We start from the raw sequence: 19546 nt of genomic DNA, 5'->3' as shown, positions 1-19546 counted from the left end.
TTTCTCATTCTTCCTCTGAAGATCATGAGGCTCCTGTTCATGGTGCAGAAGCCCGCGCCGCGGCTTCTTCTGCCCATGATCAGGGCCCGATGCTTGAGCTCTCTGCTTCCGAGGAAGTGGATGTGCTCAGCATCGAGGTGGACGATCGTGAACTAGACTCGCTGGTTCACGGTCGTGCGTATGAGGAGCGCATCGAGGTTGTGACTCGTGCTGTGGCCAGACTTAACATCAGCTGGCCACAAGATGAGCAGGGAACGCTAATAAAGAGCAAACTAGATGAGCGTTTCCTGCAGCACAGGTCACAGCCTCAGCGCCGGGGCTTGCCATTTTTTCCCGATCTTCACAATGAGATCTCAAAATTGTGGGAAAAACCCTTTTCATCCCGTGTCTTTAGTCCAGCGAGTGTTGACTACAGCAATGTTATAGGGGCAAGGGATTTGGGATATGGGAAGATGCCGAAGGTAGAAGAGGCACTAGCTGGATACCTCTCTCCCGAAGCGGCATCTTCTCTTAAAGCCCCGGCGCTGCCCAGTAAACCATGCAGAGATACCTCTGCATTAGTGGGTAGGGCTTATATGGCGGCAGGTCGGGCCGGGTCGTGTCTGCATTCAATGGCTGTTTTGCAGGCATACCAGGCCGACCTCTTGAAAGATTTGGATGAGGGGGAGGAACCGACACCAGAAGATATTGCCGAACTTCGCAAAGCCACAGATTTGTCTCTCCGTGCTACTGAAGAGACGACCCGTGCTATTGGCCGCTCTATGGCAGCTATGGTAGCTACGGAGAGACATCTGTGGTTGAATCTGTCTGGTATCAAAGAGAAAGATAAATCGTTTCTCCTGGATGCGCCGCTCTCGTCTTCTGGCCTGTTCGGTGACGCAGTTACATCTTTCTTCGTCTCCTGGAACCTGTCGACAACAGATGTAACTGCGTCACCTGTTCATGGTGCAGAAGCCCGTTCATGGTGGCAACAGAGGAAACGCTCTCAGTCGAAGTCTTCCGGCCAGAAGGGCGACTTGAGGGACGTCCTTCAGGCTAGGAGGGCTTCGGGAAAGAGGTCCTAACTGGAGTGGTAGGACCTCCGAGGGCTGCACCCCCCGCTGCAGAGCAACCGAGGTTGTTCTCGCAGCGGAGCCCTCAGGAAATCGATGTCGGGTTCCCGCCGTCTCTGGCGCTTCGGGCCGCATCAATTTCCAGCGAACACACACTGTGTTGTTCGCGTCAGAAAATAAACGAGCATCAATTATGGTCACAAAAACCGTATCGACTAAATCCTGCCGGTCGTTCGCTTCAGGAAGTCGGGAACAGTGCTCGGAAAACACCCGAGGCCAGCCTCGAGAGGCTGGTTCCCTTAGTAGCTTTTGTAGAGGCATGGTGTCATCTTCCCAGCATATCTGCATGGGTCCTGCGTATAATAAAAATAGGATACAGACTGCAGTTCGGTCACCGTCCCCCCAGATTTGCTGGGGTGGTGCAGACTGCAGTGGTTCCAGAGCAGGCTCAGGTGATGGAACAAGAAGTACAGTCTCTGCTGTTAAAGGAGGCCATAGAACGTGTTCCTCCTTCAGACAGGGAGTCCGGGTTTTACAGCCGGTACTTTATAGTTCCAAAGAAGGATGGAGGGCTGAGGCCAATTTTAGATCTAAGACATTTGAACCGTTCTCTGAGGAGGTTTCGGTTCAAAATGCTCACTATCCCCATCATCGTGAATCAAATCAGATCCGAGGACTGGTTTGTCACGATAGATCTAAAAGACGCTTATTTTCATGTCTCCATCCTTCCTTGTCACAGGAGGTTCCTGAGGTTCGCTTTCGGGGGCGAAGCTTACCAATATCGGGTCCTTCCGTTCGGCCTAGCACTCTCTCCCCGCACGTTCACCAAGTGTATAGATGGAGCACTGGCTCCATTGAGACTTCAGGGCATTCGCATACTGAATTATATCGACGACTGGCTCATTCTGGCCCAGTCTCGAGAGATGGCAGTTCGGCATCGAGATGTCGTCCTTGGCCACATTCAGAACTTGGGGTTGAGACTCAACACAAAGAAGAGTGTGTTGGAACCGGCTCAGAGCACAACGTTTCTGGGCGTGGTGTGGGATTCAGTTACGTTGCGGGCACAAATGTCTCCCGCGCGTATCAAGTCTATTCTGGCGATGGTGTCCGGGATAAAGCTAGGCAGGGCCATCACTGTAAAGCGATTTCAAAGGATGCTGGGCCTCATGGCAGCGGCATCCAACATTATTCCTTTGGGCCTTCTACACATGAGGCCCCTTCAGTGGTGGCTAAAAGCCAAGGGGTTTTCCCCCAAGGGGAATCCGTTCCGTATGATCAGAGTAACGCGCAGATGCCTTCGTTCTCTAGTAATATGGAAGAGACCTTGGTTCCTGTCCCGAGGGCCAGTGTTAGGAGCATCATGTCGCCGGAAGTCCGTTTCGACAGATGCCTCCCTCACGGGTTGGGGCGCGGTCATGGAAGGCCGCTTTGCCAGGGGTCTGTGGCAGGACCATCATCATTCTTGGCATATAAATTTCCTGGAGATGTTGGCAGTGTTCAAGGCTCTGAGGAGCTTCCTCCCAGACGTCAAAGGTTACCATGTCCTGATACGATCGGACAATACATCAGTGGTAGCTTATCTGAACCGACAAGGGGGACTCAGATCGCGCCCTCTATACAGATTGGCGCATCAGATAATCCTTTGGTCCCAAGGGAAAATATTGTCTATCAGAGCAATGTATATTCCGGGGGTTCAGAATCAGGGAGCAGACATCCTGTCGAGGCAGGGGCTGAGGCCCGGGGAATGGAGACTTCCCCCAGATGTGGTGAAGTTGATATGGGAGAGGTTTGGACCAATGGAAGTGGATCTCTTTGCGTCTCGAGAGACGTCCCACTGTCCACTTTGGTTCTCTCTCACACATCCAGCCCCACTGGGGTTGGATGCCATGGTACAGGCCTGGCCGAGGCTACGCCTGTATGCTTTTCCCCCGATCGCTCTGCTCCCGGGAGTCCTGGAGAGGGTCCGTCAGGAGGGCATCAGTCTTCTTCTGATAGCCCCGTTGTGGCCGGCCCGAGTATGGTTTTCAGACATAATTTCACTCCTTATAGCTCCGCCGTGGCAGATTCCTCTGAGGAGGGATCTGTTGTCTCAGGCGGAGGGCACAATATTCCACCCTCGCCCAGAGCTGTGGAAACTGTGGGTCTGGGCCCTGAGGGGGTTCAGTACCTAAATGCTGGTCTATCAGCCGGAGTGGTTGAAACCATACTTAGCTCTAGGGCTCCGTCTACTAGGAGATTATATGGCCTCAAGTGGAATGTACACTTGGTGTAGAGAACAGGAGTTAGATCCAGTTAACTGCCCGGTGGCTTCAGTTCTGGAGTTTCTTCAAGATCGTTTCTCTGCGGGTCTCTCCCTTTCCACACTTAAGGTGTACGTGGCTGCCATTGCGGCTTTCCATGCACCATTGAGTGAGGGGCCTCTGGGGAGGCACCAGCTGGTCATTCGTTTTCTCCGTGGTACATGGAGGATGAGACCGACCAGGTCCAGGGTTCCTGCCTGGGACCTGGCGGTGGTTCTCGAAGGGTTATCCCTGGCCCCCGGCGGTGGTTCTCGAAGGGTTATCCCTGGCCCCCTTCGAACCTCTGCAGTCGGCTTCGCCTAAGGATCTTACGCTAAAAATGGTATTTCTCTTAGCTATTACCTCTCTTAAGAGGGTGGGAGATCTCCAAGCCCTGGCAGTGATACCAGCTTGCTTGGAGTTTGCCCCTGGCAGAGTTAAAGCCTTTTTGCACCCGAGTCCGGGCTACGTGCCAAAGGTTCCTACGAATACGGCTCGGTCCACGGTCCTTCAGGCATTTCATCCTCCACCTCATGTGTCGGCAGAAGAAGAGAAGCTTCATTTGCTCTGCCCTGTCAGAGCTTTGAGTGTGTACCTCGAGAGGTCCTCTTCTTGGAGGAGGTCGGACCAATTATTTGTGTGTTTTGGGTCACCTAAGAAGGGACTCCCGGCATCCAAGCAAACTATTAGTAATTGGATTGTTCAGGCTATTACCTCGGCTTACAAGGTGCGCGACTTGCCTTCACCTTTAGCTGTTAGGGCTCATTCGACTAGAGGCATGGCGTCCTCTAGGGCCCTCCTTTCGGGAGTTCCTATCCAGGAGATCTGTGAGGCAGCCGGTTGGGCTACCCCACACACTTTTGTTAGGTTCTATAGTCTGCACCTCCCTAGTACGCCTGGTGCACATGTGCTCTCGTCCTAGCTGAGTGCCTGAATCAGTTTCACTCCGGGGCAGGCCAGTCTTCGGTGCGTGGCCTAGTGGGCATTCGTTCCCCAAAGTGTCGATCTTACGGCGCAGTTCGAGTTCCCTCAAAAGGGAACGTCTCGGGTTATGACTATAACCCTTGTTCCCTGAGAAGGGAACGAGACACTGCGTCGTCCTGCCACGCCCCTCAAGGCCTGAGAGCGGCTTGCTTCATCGCTAGGCTAGTATGTGTTTGTTCCGGCGTCGCTTTTATGCATCCGGTTATGCCGTCACATGTTACGCCATGACGCAACACCAATCAGGATTGGAATAGTTTCATTCATACTTCAGAGGCGCACGCTAAGGGAGCGTCCCCAAAGTGTCGATCTTACGACGCAGTGTCTCGTTCCCTTCTCAGGGAACAAGGGTTATAGTCATAACCCGAGACGTTTTTTTCCCCATTCCTCTGCCAGCTTCTCGCATTTTACAAAGCAAAACTTGTTCTGTGTGAACGGCCCCTTATCTTGTAGAATGCTTGCTCAGCACCGCCACTATGGAGTATGCGCGATCACGAATTTGATAGTGAAAGAAAAATGTAAGCTTCCTGATGCGTGCAAATTAGACTGCATACAATAGCCTGTCTCCTAAATTCAATCCTATTTTAGGCTGGACTGTGTAGTTGTGGTTCTGGTCTCTGTTTGCACTTTAAATCAGTATTTCAGCCTTTAAATCACAAAATGATTTAAAGCCTGAAATATGTGAGGTTTATCTTTTATAAAACCTTTTTTGTCAAAACTTTATTTGAACTTGTACATGTTAGTAGATAACGTTGCAAGACACTCCTTTAAAATCTGGCAATCATTTTTAATGTTATTATTTTAATGTTTATGTAAACAAGAAGTGCATATTGATGCTAATTTTATTTGTTATTTGCTGGTTTTCGACATAAAACTTGGTGAATTGATTTTATTGTGTTCATTCAGAATTCTGTGATAACAGTGATCATTTTTGTCACTGTAAAAGTTAATCATGAAATGAAATTTTCATGCCATTTCATATATGATCAACTAAAATTAACTATAAATATGTGTTTTTACTGTATAATATGCAAGGTACAATTTTCTATAAAATAAAATCTTTGATTCTGTTTTTTTTTTCTGACATTTAAGGGTGATATATATATATATATATATGGGCCTACAAAAACTATTTTACGTCTAAAACAGTTTGGATAGTTGTTAATTTGAGAGTTATGATACATTATTTTAGAGATTTAAGTATTGTATTACATGTAGCTCTCGGCCACTTTCATTTTTAAAAAGTAGCTCTCAAATGAAAAAAGGTTGGAGACCCCTGAATTAGAGTAAAAAATGACAGAATCATTTTTTTGGTGAAATATCCCTTTAAGGACAAGCGGCAACATGTTTACTACTAGGCTACTGTCGCTTTAAGATCGGCACGCGACGCATCTATTATACACACATATAACACACGGACCCAATTTTCTCTCAAATCTTTGCCTCATTAGACATAACCAACTATGTTTATGTAAACCTTGTGTGTATTTGATAGTATGATGACAATGAGACTTGAAAGATAACTTAGTCCAGTAACCAGGGGGGCTGGTCCAGTAACCAGCCCCCCTGCTCAGCCGCCATGTGTTGGAGTTTACCCCGGTGAACGTGAGGGTCATTTCCCTGCGCCTACGGGTCGGGGATAGGTCTCTCACTGTCGTGTGTGCCTACAGGCCAAACGGCAGTGCAGAGTACCCGGCCTTCTTGGGGTCTCTGGGAGGGGTGCTAGAAAGTGCTCCGACTGGGGACTCCGTCGTTCTACTGGGGGACTTCAACGCCCACGTGGGCAACGACAATGACACCTGGAGGGGCGTGATTGTGAGGAACGGCCCCCCTGACCTGAACCCGAGCGGTGTTCAGTTATTGGACTTCTTTGCTAGTTACAGTTTGTCCATAACGAACACCATGTTCAAGCATAAGGGGGTAGGCCGTAGGTTGATGATCGACTTTGTGGTCGTTTCATCTGACCTACGGCCATTTGTCTTGGACACTCGGGTGAAGAGAGGGGTGGAGCTGTCAACTGATCACCACCTGGTGGTGAGTTGGATCCGATGGCGGGGGAGGAAGCTGGACAGACTCGGCAGACCCAAGGGTACTGTAAGGGTCTGGTGGGAACGTTTGGCCGAGTCTACCGTCAGAGAGATCTTCAACTCCCACCTCCAGCGGAGCCTCGACCGGATCCCGAGGGAGGCTGGAGATATTGAGTCTGAGTGGACCATGTTCTCCACCTCCATTGTCCAATCGACCGCTCGGAGCTGTGGCTGTAAGGTCTCCGGTGCCTGTCGAGGTGGCAATCCCCAAACCCGGTGGCGGACACCGGAAGTAAAGGATGCCGTCAAGCTGAAGAAAGAGTCCTATCGGGCCTGGTTGGCTTGTGGGACTCCTGAGGCAGCTGACGGGTACTGGTAGGCCAAGCGAACTGCAGCCCGGGTGGTTGTGGAGGCAAAAACTCGGGCCTGGGAGGAGTTCGGTGAGGCCATGGAGAAGGACTATCGGCTGGCCTCGAAGAGATTCTGGCAAACCGTCCGGCGCCTCAGGAGAGGGAAGCAGTGCCCTACCAATGCTGTTTACAGTGGAGGTGGGCAGCTGTTGACCAACTGGGGATTTCGTCGGACGGTGGAAGGAATACTTCGAGGATCTCCTCAATCCCGCCTTTAGTGTTGCTTTCGTCAACGAAAATTATGACTAAATATCGTTGTCAACGAACCTTTATCACGTGACGAAAACGAGACGAGACGCAACGTAAATGCTGGTCATGTGACGATGACTATAACTAAATGTATAATGCAATATTGTTGACGAATAAAAACAAGACTAAATGTGGTTTACAAAATAAAAACTATGCTAAAATGTCTCTTCATTTTCATTGACCAAAACGAGACGAGACGAAATGTTATTTAACGTTTAGGCTACTTGCATTATTATTATTATGCAGCATTTCTGTTTCCTGTGTCACTTCAGGGGCTGCATCAGATCGCACTGCGCAGACGCAGGCGACTTCACATCCTCAAGCCCCACTCGCAGCATTATTTAGAAGATGCAGCTGCGTGAGTTACGGCTGTTTCACACATACTCCGTGTGTAGTGCGTATGCGGTGCGTGTTGCGGTGTGTATGCAGGAGCAGCATGCGCTATTGTGCTTTCACATGTGCTGCGTTTGCAGTGCGCAACTGATCTACGGCTGTACCACAATCACAACATTTATTCTCTATTTTTTATTTCAAATCAATATTTTTAGCCTACATCCATTATGTCGCGTTGTTGAGGTACTGTGTAGATCTCTCCTCTGCTGTTATGCGCGTGCAATAACCTGGAGCGCATTGCCGGACCGCATCCGCCTGCGGTGTGAGCGCTCTAATCATAGGCTCTACATGGGTGCGGGAAAAAATAGCACCACATACGCACCGCAAACGGAGTATGTGTGAAACAGGCGTTAGCATAAACGACAACAAACAAAGTTAAGTCTGACACAGAGAAAGGGATTCGTCTTTGAATTCACCAGAATTTCTAGGCGCAGCCAGGGGCCGGAGGGTGTCAGGTTTGGGGACCACACGATTTCGTCTCTGCTCTTTGCGGATGTTCACGTGTTGGCCCCTTCAGACCAGGACCTTCAGCATGCACTGGGACGTTTGCAGCCGGCTGGGATGAGAATGAGCACCTCCAAATCCAAGATCCTCAGTCGGAAAAGGGTGGCTTGCCCACTTCAGGTTGGTGGAGAGTTCCTGCCTCAAGTGGAGGAGTTTAAGTATTTTGGGGTTTTATTCACGAGTGAGGGAAGGATGGAACGAGAGATTGACAGACGGATCGGTGCAGCTTCTGCAGTAATGCGGTCGATGTACCGGTCTGACGTGGTGAAGAAAGAGCTGAGCCGCAAGGCGAAGCTCTCGATTTACCGGTCAATCTACGTTCCTACTCTCACCTATGGTCATGAGCTTTGGGTCATGACCGAAAGGACAAGATCCCGGATACAGGAGGCCGAAATGAGTTTTCTCCGCAGGGTGGCTGGGCAATCCCTTAGAGATAGGGTGAGAAGCTCGGTCACTCGGGAGGAGCTCAGTGTAGAGCCCCTGCTCCTCCACATTGAGAGGGGTCAGCTGAGGTGGCTTGGGCATCTGTTCCGGATGCCTCCTGGACGCCTTCCCGGGAAGGTGTTCCAGGCGCGTCCCACTGGGAGGAGACCCCGGGGAAGACCTAGGACACGCTGGAGGGACTATGTCTCCCGGCTGGCCTGGGAACGCCTCAGTGTCCCCCCGGAAGAGCTGGAGGAAGTGTCTAGGGAGAGGGAAGTCTGGGCATCTCTGCTTAGACTGCTGCCCCCACGACCCGGCCCCGGATAAGCGGAAGAAGATGGATGGATGGATGGACATCTAGGTTATGATCTGTGATCATATCATTGACAAATTATTTTGTAGAAAGGGATCTATTATTCAGCAAACCAAGCTTTATCATTTGTTCATTTGTATAATGTCTGTTATTTTATTTGTTGAACATCAATTAAATGTTTACCCTTAAATGGGTTTGGGTGTTTTTTGTATTTCCTAGTTCGGGGAACAGACACAGTCTCTAAATGATGATATCTAGGTGAAAAGAGTCTCTGTGTATTGGGATTTTTCTGACTTCTGTGATGTGAGGCAGATAGCAGACGGTCTGTTTAGCCCGTCTGTCTGCTTCCTGACCTGGGCCCCAGTTAGTCAAGTTTAAACTCTAAGACTATGTGCCATATTACTAGAGAGAAATGCCTCACCACCCCAGGAGGGATGAAGACCATCTCTTTTCAACAGGTCAGGTCTGCCCCAAAAACTTTTCTAATTGTCTATGAACCCTATGTTATTCTGCGGACACCACTTACACAGCCAGCCATTGAGTGACGACAGTCTGCTACATATATCTTGTTACTCTGGCGAACAGGTAGGGGGCCAGAGCGTATTATAGTGTCTGGCATTGTGCTTGTGAGTTCACACACCTCTTTAAAGGTGACAGAGACTTTTCTGTTGCTGGCCCTCAGCTGTGGAACCGACTGCCATCTGACATCAGAAGTGCCCCTTCAATTGTGATTTTCAAAGCCAGGCTCAAAACTCACCTTTTTACATTGGCCTTCCCGGCATCTTAATTGTCTTATTCTGCTATGTTTGTAATTAAGTGTTTGTCTCTTGATGTGGATTTAGCCTAAATCACTGATTTGTAAGTTTATTTTACTTTATTACCCTGTTGCTACTGCGCTATGTACAGCACTTTGGTCAGTGCGAGCTGTTTTAAATGTGCTATAGAAATAAACCTTACTTAAATGTTTTTTTTTAGTGATCTCTGACTGGCGAATTGAATAATAATCTTATGAGTATTTACATTTAGCATTAGTCAGCACTTTTTAAGTTTGTTTTGATGTCAGGCGCTCTGGCTCCCTGCAAACATGTGACTGGTGGCTGGTGTCTCTATTTTCCGTACAATAGAATCGTCAATAACTAGGGCACCTTCAACAGGTTTCTCAGTGGGTGCATTACTGAGTGGAGAGAAGCGGTTTAATGTTCTAATCAGAAAGGAACAGATGTGTTTTGTGCTGTGACTATGCTGTCTCACAGTCAGGTCACTGTGATTTTGCCAAGTAAGACATGTTCCTGGATCAACATATTTTGTTGATCCTGGAACAACATTCATGTCTGAAAATTTAGTCCTAACCTTATCACTATCCCTACCCCTAAACCTAACCCTACCGATAACTTTTCCCTAAAATCAGCAGGAAATGATAGGTGAATAACACTGATGTAGATGCTCCTAACCCTGGTTTTAACATAAACCATTCAGCCATCCTCAGTGTGTCAGGTACAAAATCAGTGACAGGTGTAATTAATTACTCAGTAGAAATGGGAGAAACCAAAAATACCATTGCAGGTGGACCTATAATATCTTTAACCATTACAAAGTATAATCACATACATACATACAAAAAAAAAATAATAATACTAACAATAATAATGACAATAATTTTAGAAAATTGTGTTAAATCTAATTCTTCATTCAACCCATGAAAAATTATAGCTTTTAACTGAAAAATCCAAAAGGCTTCCCTTTGTAAAAGTATTTGTAATCTGTCACTCTTTCTAATAGATCCAGTTAGGTTTCCAAACAAATAATTATTAAAGTGGATGGATTAGAATCATGTACAGATGCATAATGTACTGCCTTAGGGTAGTCTTTGTTACTTGTACGAATTGCATTTTTGTGATCCCATAATTTATCTTGCGGTCTATGCTTAGTCTGGCCCATATAGATATTGTAGACATTGTACCCTATAAATTACATACGCACTCTTACAATTGATGAAGGATCTAATTGAATACATTTTCTTCGTCCAGACATCTACAAATGATTTGGTTTGAATTACTATTATTATTCTCACAGTGATTGCAATGTCCACACTTAAACATTCCTCATATTTCTTTGTCCAACCATGTTGTCCGTTTCATAGCAGGCAAGTAACTTCTCACAACTTTGTCTTTAATTGTGGGAGCCTTTCTATAGCTCACAATTGGAGGTTCCTGAAGAATCTCATGTAGACTTGGATCACTTTGAATAATCCCCCAGTTCCTATTAATTATACGCTTGATTTCAGGTGAGACAGTACTATTTTCCATCAAAAAATTTGGTAGTGTGGAGCTGTTCTTCTTACTTTTCTTTTTAAGTAGGTCGTCCTGTTGTAGTAGTGACACTTTATTCACAGCCTATAATCAACCACTCTTTTTTGATATCCTCTCTGTTTAAAAATTTTTTTCATATCCATAACCAGACCATTAAAATCTGAATCTTGATCACATAACCGTCTTAATCTTTGAAATTGACCCAGTGAAATGCTTTCGGTTAGATGTTTTGGATGAAAGCTCTTTGCATTCATGATGGTATTACTGTCTGTATTCTTTATGAAGAGGGAGGTATGCAGACATCCTTCTTGGTCTTTATAAATAGTAATGTATTTGTTGTGTACAATGTTTTAATTCCTAAATTTTTCACAAATATGAATTAAAGTCACTGAAAATGGCCTAGATATTATATTGACCACAATTTACCAATATAAAGTAAAAAACAATATGTGTATTATTTATTTCTAAATACTACTTTTAAATAAACGTATGTGGCCCATGAAAATTATGGAAGGGTATCTAATAACTACACTGAACAAAATTATAAACGCAACACTTTTGTTTTTGCCCCCATTTTTCATGAGCTGAACTCAAAGATCTAAGACTTTTTCTATGTACACAAAAGGCCTATTTCTCTCAAATATTGTTCACAGATCTGTCTAAATCTGTGTTAGTGAGCACTTCTCATTTTCCAAGATAATCCATCCATCTCACAGGTGTGGGATATCAAGATGCTGATTAGACGGCATGATTATTCCACAGGTGTGCCTTAGGCTGGCCACAATAAAAGGCCACTCTAAAATGTGCAGTTTTAATGTATTGGGGGGTCAGGGGGGCCTGTGGAACACGCTATTGTATACGCCCCCCAAAAAAACAAAACAAAAAGGTTGTTGATTGTGGCCTGTGGAATGTTGCTCCACTCCTCTTCAATGGCTGTGCGAAGTTGCTGGATATTGGCAGGACCTGGAACTCGCTGTCGTATACGCCGATCCAGACCATCCCACATCCCACAACACATTCATTCATGCTGACTCTAGGAATGTCCATCAGAGTTGTTGCCCGTGAATTGAATGTTCATTTCTCTACCATAAGCCGTCTCCAAAGGCGTTTCAGAGAATTTGGCAGTACATCCAACCGGCCTCACAACCGCAGACCACGTGTAATCACACCAACCCAGGACATCCACATCCAGCATCTTCACCTCCAAGATCGTCTGAGACCAGCCACCCGGACAGCTGATGCAACAATCGGTTTGCATAACCTAAGAATTTCTGCACAAACTGTCAGAAACTGTCTCAGGGAAGCTCATCTGCATGCTCGTCGTCCTCATCGGGGTCTCGACCTGACTGCAGTTCGTCGTCGTAACCGACTTGAGTGGGCAAATGCTCACATTCGATGGCATCTGGCACTTTGGAGAGGTGTTCTCTTCACGGATGAATCCCGGTTTTCACTGTACAGGGCAGATGGCAGACAGTGTGTATGGCGTCGTGTGGGTGAACGGTTTGCTGATGTCACGTTGTGGATCGAGTGGCCGGTGGGGTTATGGTATGGGCAGGCGTATGTTATGGACAATGAACACAGGTGCATTTTATTGACAGATACCGTGATGAGATCATGAGGCCCATTGTTGTGCCATTCATCCACGACCATCACCTCATGTTGCAGCATGATAATGCACGGCCCCATGTTGCAAGGATCTGTACACAATTCCTGGAAGCTAAAAACATCCCAGTTCTTGCATGGCCAGACAACTCACCGGACATGTCAACCATTGAGGATGTTTGGGATGCTCTGGATCGGCGTATACAATAGTGTGTTCCACAGGCCCCCCTGACCCCCCAATACATTAAAACTGCACATTTTAGAGTGTCCTTTTATTGTGGCCAGCCTAAGGCACACCTGTGCAATAATCATACTGTCTAATCAGCATCTTGATATGTCACACCTGTGAGGTGGATGGGTTATCTTGGCAAAGGAGAAGTGTTCACTAACACAGATTTAGACAGATTTGTGAACAATATTTGAGAGAAATAGGCCTTTTGTGTACATAGAAAAAGTCTTGGATCTTTGAGTTCAGCTCATGAAAAATGGGGGCAAAAAAAAGTGTTGCGTTTATCATTTTGCTCAGTGTACTTACAGGTATGTTTATTATTCATAAAGGCCATGAAATGGTATTTCACATGTAAAACGATACTCGGTTACTGACGTAACCTCGGTTCTCTCTAGAAGAGGGAACGAGTATTGTGTAAGCTAGCTTACGCTACGGGTAAAGTCATCTTTGCTCGAGATATTGAAGCCAAAAATTATCCTTAATTTTGTATTTATTGTCAACGCAGTGCAGCAGCTAGCAGACCTTGAGCAGGCATATTGCGTGCTCATTGGTTGCCCTGCGGCAACTGCTGCAACCTACCACTGAGCCTCGCGCGTGACGTCACGTCCAATGAGGGCGCTTCGCGCCCTTACGCGTCATAGCCCGCCGAAATGGGGGTGGCTTAGCGTATAAAAGGCAGGCTCGTAGGTTGTCTCACTGGTTTCATCAGCTGAAGCGATAAGACGCTCGTGGCGCCTGCACGGTCAGGTTACGCAATACTCGTTCCCTCTTCTAGAGAGAACCGAGGTTACGTTAGTAACCGAGTATCGTTCTCTTACGAGAGGTTCTCTCGTATTGCGTAAGCTAGCTTACGCTACGGGAACCCATTGTCAACGCCGTGCGCGCCCAGCCTCCACTACATGAGTCCCAGGGATTCCCGGGGAACATAGATAAGTGGGAAACAGGTGGCCAGCAAGCAATCGCGGGTCAGCACATGTTATAAGCACATATAGGGTATACAGAGCGGCGACGCCGGTCCATAATCATTCAACTTATAGCGCAGCTCAACCAGGAGAGCTATCGTCGCGTGAGGGGAGTCCGAGCATGATAATCCGTGCAGGACAAACCCACAGCTCACACTGACAGAAGTCTAGCCTGCAAGGCGGGAACTTCCAGGTTGTAAAACCTAACAAATGTGGACGGGGAGGCCCAGCCTGCCGCCTCGCAAATGTCATGAATGGAAATTCCGCTGGACCAAGCCCACGATGAGGCCACGCCTCTGGTGGAATGCGCCCTGATACCCAAAGGGCATTGCAGACTTTTAGACATGTAAGCAGATGTGATAGCTTCCACTATCCATCTGGACAGGCTCTGTTTCGCGGCGGCGAAACCCTTGGTCCGCCCACCAAACGAAACAAAGAGCTGCTCTGAACGCCTGAAAGAGGGGGAACGCGTAATGTAAATCCTGAGAGCCCTGACGGGGCAGAGGAGATTCACATCACCCTCACTGTCGGATGCAGGCAGAGCCGAAAGAGAGATGACCTGCGCTCTGAATGGGGTGCCCAAAATTTTAGGGACATAACCATGTCTTGGCTTGAGGACGACTTTAGAGTCGTTTGGCCCGAACTCAAGACACGCAGCACTAACAGATAGCGCGTGTAGATCCCCCACACGTTTAACCGATGACAGAGCCGTCAGAAAAACGGTTTTGAGCGAGAGGTACTCTAGGTCCACGGAGTCCAACGGTTCAAAGGGGAAAGCTTTCAGGGCCTCTAGGACCAGTGAAAGGTCCCAGATGGGAACCGAAGGGGGTCGCGGGGGGTTCGTTCGTCTAGCTCCTCTAAGGAAGCGAATGACGAGCTCGTTCCTTCCTATTGACTGGCCGGGCGTCGACTCAGCGAACGCTGCAACAGCCGCCACATAGACTTTAAGCGTGGATGGGGACCTGCCCTTATCCAACAGCTCCTGAAGGAAGCTAAGCAGACCCGGGACCCCGCTCGTTCGTGGGTCTAGATCTCTATCGGCGCACCATTTGGAAAACACCGACCATTTAGACGCATAAAGCCGCCTCGTAGAGGGGGCTCTGGATTGCGTGATCGTGTTCATCACTCCCTCGTTGATCGCCCACACATGTAGAGACCAGCGCTCTGGATGGGGATGCCAGACTGAGCCGCGGGCTTGAGAGAGGAGGTCTCTCCTCACCGGAATCGGCCAAGGGGCTGTGTGGGACAGCCGCATCAGCTCCGGGAACGCGCGTTTCCCTGATTCTCTTGATTACCTGTGGTAACAGAGCGACCGGAGGGAAAGCATAAAGAGGGAGGCTGGGCCAGGTTTGGGCCAGCGCATCCTCGTTCTTTGAAAAGAACAGCGGGCAATGAGCGTTGTCTTTTGACGCAAACAGGTCGACTTTCGCTCTGCCGAAAATGCGCCATAGTAACTGGACTGTTTGGGGGTGCAAGGACCATTCCCCCGGGGGGATGTGGTTCCTGGATTGCGTGTCTGGACCGTCGTTCAGGTGGCCTGGTACGTGCGCGGGTCTCAGCGAGCGCAGGCGGCCCTGAGACCACATAAGCAGGCGTTCCGTCAGATGGCAGAGGTTTCTGGATCTGACGCCGCCCTGACGGTTTATGTAGGATACCACTGACATGTTGTCCGATCGGACCAGTACATGGTGATCCTGTATAAGGGGGAGGAAGCGTTTGAGCGCGTTCTCGACCGCTTTCATTTCCAGACAGTTTATGTGGAAGCGTTTCTCCTGGTCTGACCACAGGCCAAAGGCCGGTCTGCCCTCGAAGACGGCGCCCCAACCCAGATTGGAGGCGTCCGTCGAGACGCTACCGTCCGTCGAGACCAGTCGGCCGCTAACCAGGGCTGCAGAGCCGAAACGCAGCTCTGAGTCACTCTGATTCGCCTGTGGCCTGAAACCCAAGCCCGATGAGGCACTTGGGAGTTCAGCCAGCGTTGTAGCGGGCGCATGCGCAGCAGGCCCAGCTGAAGCACAGCCGCAGCCGATGCCATACAGCCCAGCATTAGTGGTGCAACGGATCATCATTGATCCGTGATCCATTCGGATCAATATCTTCGGTTCGGCACACGCGTGATCCGCGGATTGATTTATGAAAAAAAAAAAATTGTACGCATGTTCAGTCCACACACACATCTCCACAGCGCGGTCATGGCGAGCGGAGGAATAGAGGAGCTTGAACGCCCCGAGTCATTTAAATCCCCTGTGTGGGATCATTTTGGCTTCCCGGTCAAATATAATGATGAAGGAAAGAGGTTAGTGAATAAAACCGTGACTGTGTGTGTAGTAGGGTGGCCACACGTCCGGATTTTGGCCGGACAGTCCGGAGTTGCGCTGAATTGGCCTAAAAAAATTAACTTCTGCATATTGATAGCGGCTCCCTGATGTCCGCAAATTAGTTCAAATATCCCGGAATCTAGAGCGCGCATGCGAGACAGAACACTGTGCTCCAAACCATGTAGCGCACATGGCAGAGAGGGAGAGCGAGAGACCTTGCGTGTGTGCGCATGTCAGACAGAGAGCATCCTGATTGGCCTGTTTCGGTAAGTCAACCAGTCAACCCCCCTAATATCTCTAAAAATAAGATATTATGCCTTGTGCACTTTAAGTTGATTTTATATATTTTAATTTAATAATTTAAAAGTGTTAATAAACAAAAAGACAAAACCTATGTTTATTTGTCTTGTCTTTTTTGCTGATCCGATCCGTGACTCTGATCCGAGAAACAATCCGAACCATGAGTTTTTTGATCCGTTGCACCCCTACCCAGCATCCTCTGGAATGTCTTCAGAGGTATAATGCTGCCTTTCTGGAAAGACGCGGCTAGCTGTCGAACACGGCGCGAACGCTGTGTCGATAAGCGGGCCGTCATAGCCACCGAGTCCAGTTCTATTCCTAGAAAGGGAATTGACTGACTGGGTAGTAATGAGCTCTTGGTCCAGTTGACCGTGAGACCCAGGCTCTCCAGATGGCTGAGAAGCACAGTTCTGTGAGATATCAGTTCCATCTCCGACTGTGCTAGAATCAGCCAATCATCCAGATAGTTCAAAATTCGCAGCCCTTTCACTCTCAGGGGGGCGAGAGCCGTATCCATGCATTTCGTAAATGTACGGGGCGCTAAGGATAGGCCGAACGGGAGGACGGTGTATTGATATGCCCGACCGTCGAAGGCGAATCTCAAGAATGGCCTGTGACGCGGGGCAATCGGAATCTGAAAGTATGCATCTTTCAGATCGAGAGAAACGAACCAGTCTCCCGGGCGAATGTGCGCGAGGATTTGTCTGGTCGTAATCATTTTGAACGGCCGTCTCATGAGAGCTTTGTTCAAATGTCTCAGATCTAAGATAGGTCTTAGAGCTCCGTCCTTCTTTGGTACGAGGAAGTAATGACTGAAGAAGCCTGACTCGCTCAGAGAAGGAGGTACTGGTTCTATGGCCCCTTTGCACAGCAGTTTGGCTATTTCTGAGCGGAGTAGGTGTGCTACATCCGCTTTCACTTTCGTCTCGGTCCGGGCTCGAAAGCGAGGGGGACGGTGAGCGAACTGAAGCGAATAGCCCTGACTTATCGTGCTTATTACCCAATCTGTCACACCAGGAATAGCCTTCCATGCTTCTACATGTATAGCTAGGGGCAGAATGGGCTCCGGGTCCCGTTGGCCGTGCAGCGCGGGCTCGGGAAACTGTACCGGAGGAGCGGGCGGGGTGCGCGCGCTCTCTGATCTCAGTAACGGCGGCTCGCCGACAGCTGTAACTGCCTGAACCACTTGATATGACCCGATTACTGGGAATGGGGAACATTTTGTGGCGATATGTTCATAACCTGGCCGCTGTGAGGCTGTTGCCGTGTAACAGAGCGTGCAGCGAGTAGATGTGAGCACAGATTTGTGGGCACATTGTCTACATTTATCACTCGAGCGGCATTTGCCAGCTTTATAAGAGTGGGCTCTGTGATCATGTGAGATACATGGGGCATAGTGTTTGCATGTAGGGGTGAGCACTGACTTGTGGGCACTTTGTCTACACATAAAACACACTCGGCGTGCGCCGGATAACCAGACTTTATACTCTTTTTGAGATTTCTCTGGGTCGCCGTAAAAACAGCGTTTGTGTGCAGGCGAGCGGGCCGTGTTGCCGACTCGTTGGCTGCTAAATTTATGTCTGCAGTCGTGTTCACTGAGGGAACTGACAGGACAAGAAGCTTCGACGGTGGTCCGGCCGCGGCGAGACCAGCGCGTCTTTTCTTCACTAGCGCTGCTAGGAAGGCTTTCCCTGCTCGGGCTTCAGCACAACCCTGGGCCGTGGTCCCCGGGGGGGAGGCGGCCTGCGACCGGAGGAGCGAGATCTAGGGCGGCCGCCCTGTTGACGCTGGGCTGGGCTGGGCGCTGGCTAGCATGATGGGCAGGCGGCTCACGTGGGCAAGCACGTGGGCGGCTTGCGGAAGAGCTAGCGCGTCGCGGCAGGAAAAGGTTCATGGCCTGCGTGGTCTTTTGCACTTCAGAGAAGCGGTCGACGATCCCGTTCACCGCTGGGCCGAAGAGACCGGTAGGGGAGAGCGGCGCGTCGAGAAACACGGATCGTTCAGCTTCCCCCATATCCGCCAGCGTCAGCCAGAGATGCCGCTCTGTGACGGTGAGCGAGGCCATCCATCTGCCCATCGCCTGTGCTGCAGATTTTGTGGCGCGAAGAGAGAGATCCGTCGCGCTCCTCAAATCCGTAATGGCGGCCGGATCCTTGCTTTTCTCGTCCCACTGGCGGAGGAGATCAACCTGAAGGATTTGCAGCACGGCCATAGAATGCAAGGCGGAAGCGGCTTGTCCGGCGGCGGCGAAGGCGCGGCCAACAAGGGCTGAGGTTGTTCTGCAGGCTTTGGACGGGAGGGCAGACTTTGAGCGCCATCTCGCGGAGGGCGGGCAAAGGTGCGCTGCGACCGCCGCTTCCACTGTGGGGATAGAGGTATATCCCTTCTCGGCGGCGCCGTCCACTCGGGAGAGCGGCGAGGAGACATGAGAGTGGAGCCTCGCGGAGAATGGTGCGTTCCACGATTTTGACAGCTCAGCGTGCAGTTCCGGCAGAAAAGGTGCAGATCTGGAAACGGGCTGGGGGCGGCGGCTGTGCAGGAAACCGCCGTCGAGCCTGTTGGGTGCGGGCTCCTTCGGCGGTGACCAATCGAGCCTGAGTTGGTCGACGGCCTTGGAGAGGAGGCGCATTAACTCGGCGTCCACGCCTGCCCGAGTCCTGCTGGATTCCTGGACGGAAGGGGAGGCGGAGTGACAAGGGGAGGCTCGACCACTCCTCGCTATCCGACGCCAGGATGGAACAGCTGTCCAGTGAGTGGCCCCCTTCAGCTTCGTCCCCTGAGGCGGCGGCAGCGCGGGTCGAGGCCGGCGGCTGCGCGTCCGGGAGGGGCGGAGAAGGAGAGAGTGAGGCTGGCGGGAGACGTTCCGGCGAGCACTTCACTGCGGCCACGGACTCCGGCATCCTCTGAGCACGGCGCTTCTTCCTGCGTGGTCCAGAGGGTGGAGTGACAGCGTTCTGTGTGAAGGCTTCGAGTCGAGCCCGCAGGGTCGACAGCGGAAGCGCTTCACAATGCACGCAGCCGCCCGAGTCCAGGGCGAGGGCTGCGTGTTCCGGGCAGGGAGCGCAAATCACATGGCGGTCACCTGCGCTGAGCTGGGCTCTACACGAGCCGCAGGAAAGGCGAGGCATTTTGAAACAAACGCTTGCGCTCTTTTAGTGAGAGAGAGAGAGTGAGTGTTGCAGCAGCGAACACACA

The 19546-nt window shown here is 49.8% G+C and overlaps 1 protein-coding gene across 1 annotated transcript in view; it reads left to right on the top strand.

Moving 5' to 3' along the window:
* LOC130087734 (radixin) overlaps positions 1-19546 on the top strand; it is a 553959-nt gene that overhangs the window by 44439 nt on the left and 489974 nt on the right. The window lies entirely within an intron of this gene.

The sequence above is a fragment of the Rhinichthys klamathensis genome, unplaced genomic scaffold (genome assembly GCF_029890125.1).
Source record: "Rhinichthys klamathensis goyatoka isolate OS25496 unplaced genomic scaffold, OSU_Roscu_1.1 h1tg000111l_1, whole genome shotgun sequence".
NCBI lineage: Eukaryota > Metazoa > Chordata > Actinopteri > Cypriniformes > Leuciscidae > Rhinichthys > Rhinichthys klamathensis.
This window is presented reverse-complemented; position numbering and strand designations above follow the sequence as displayed.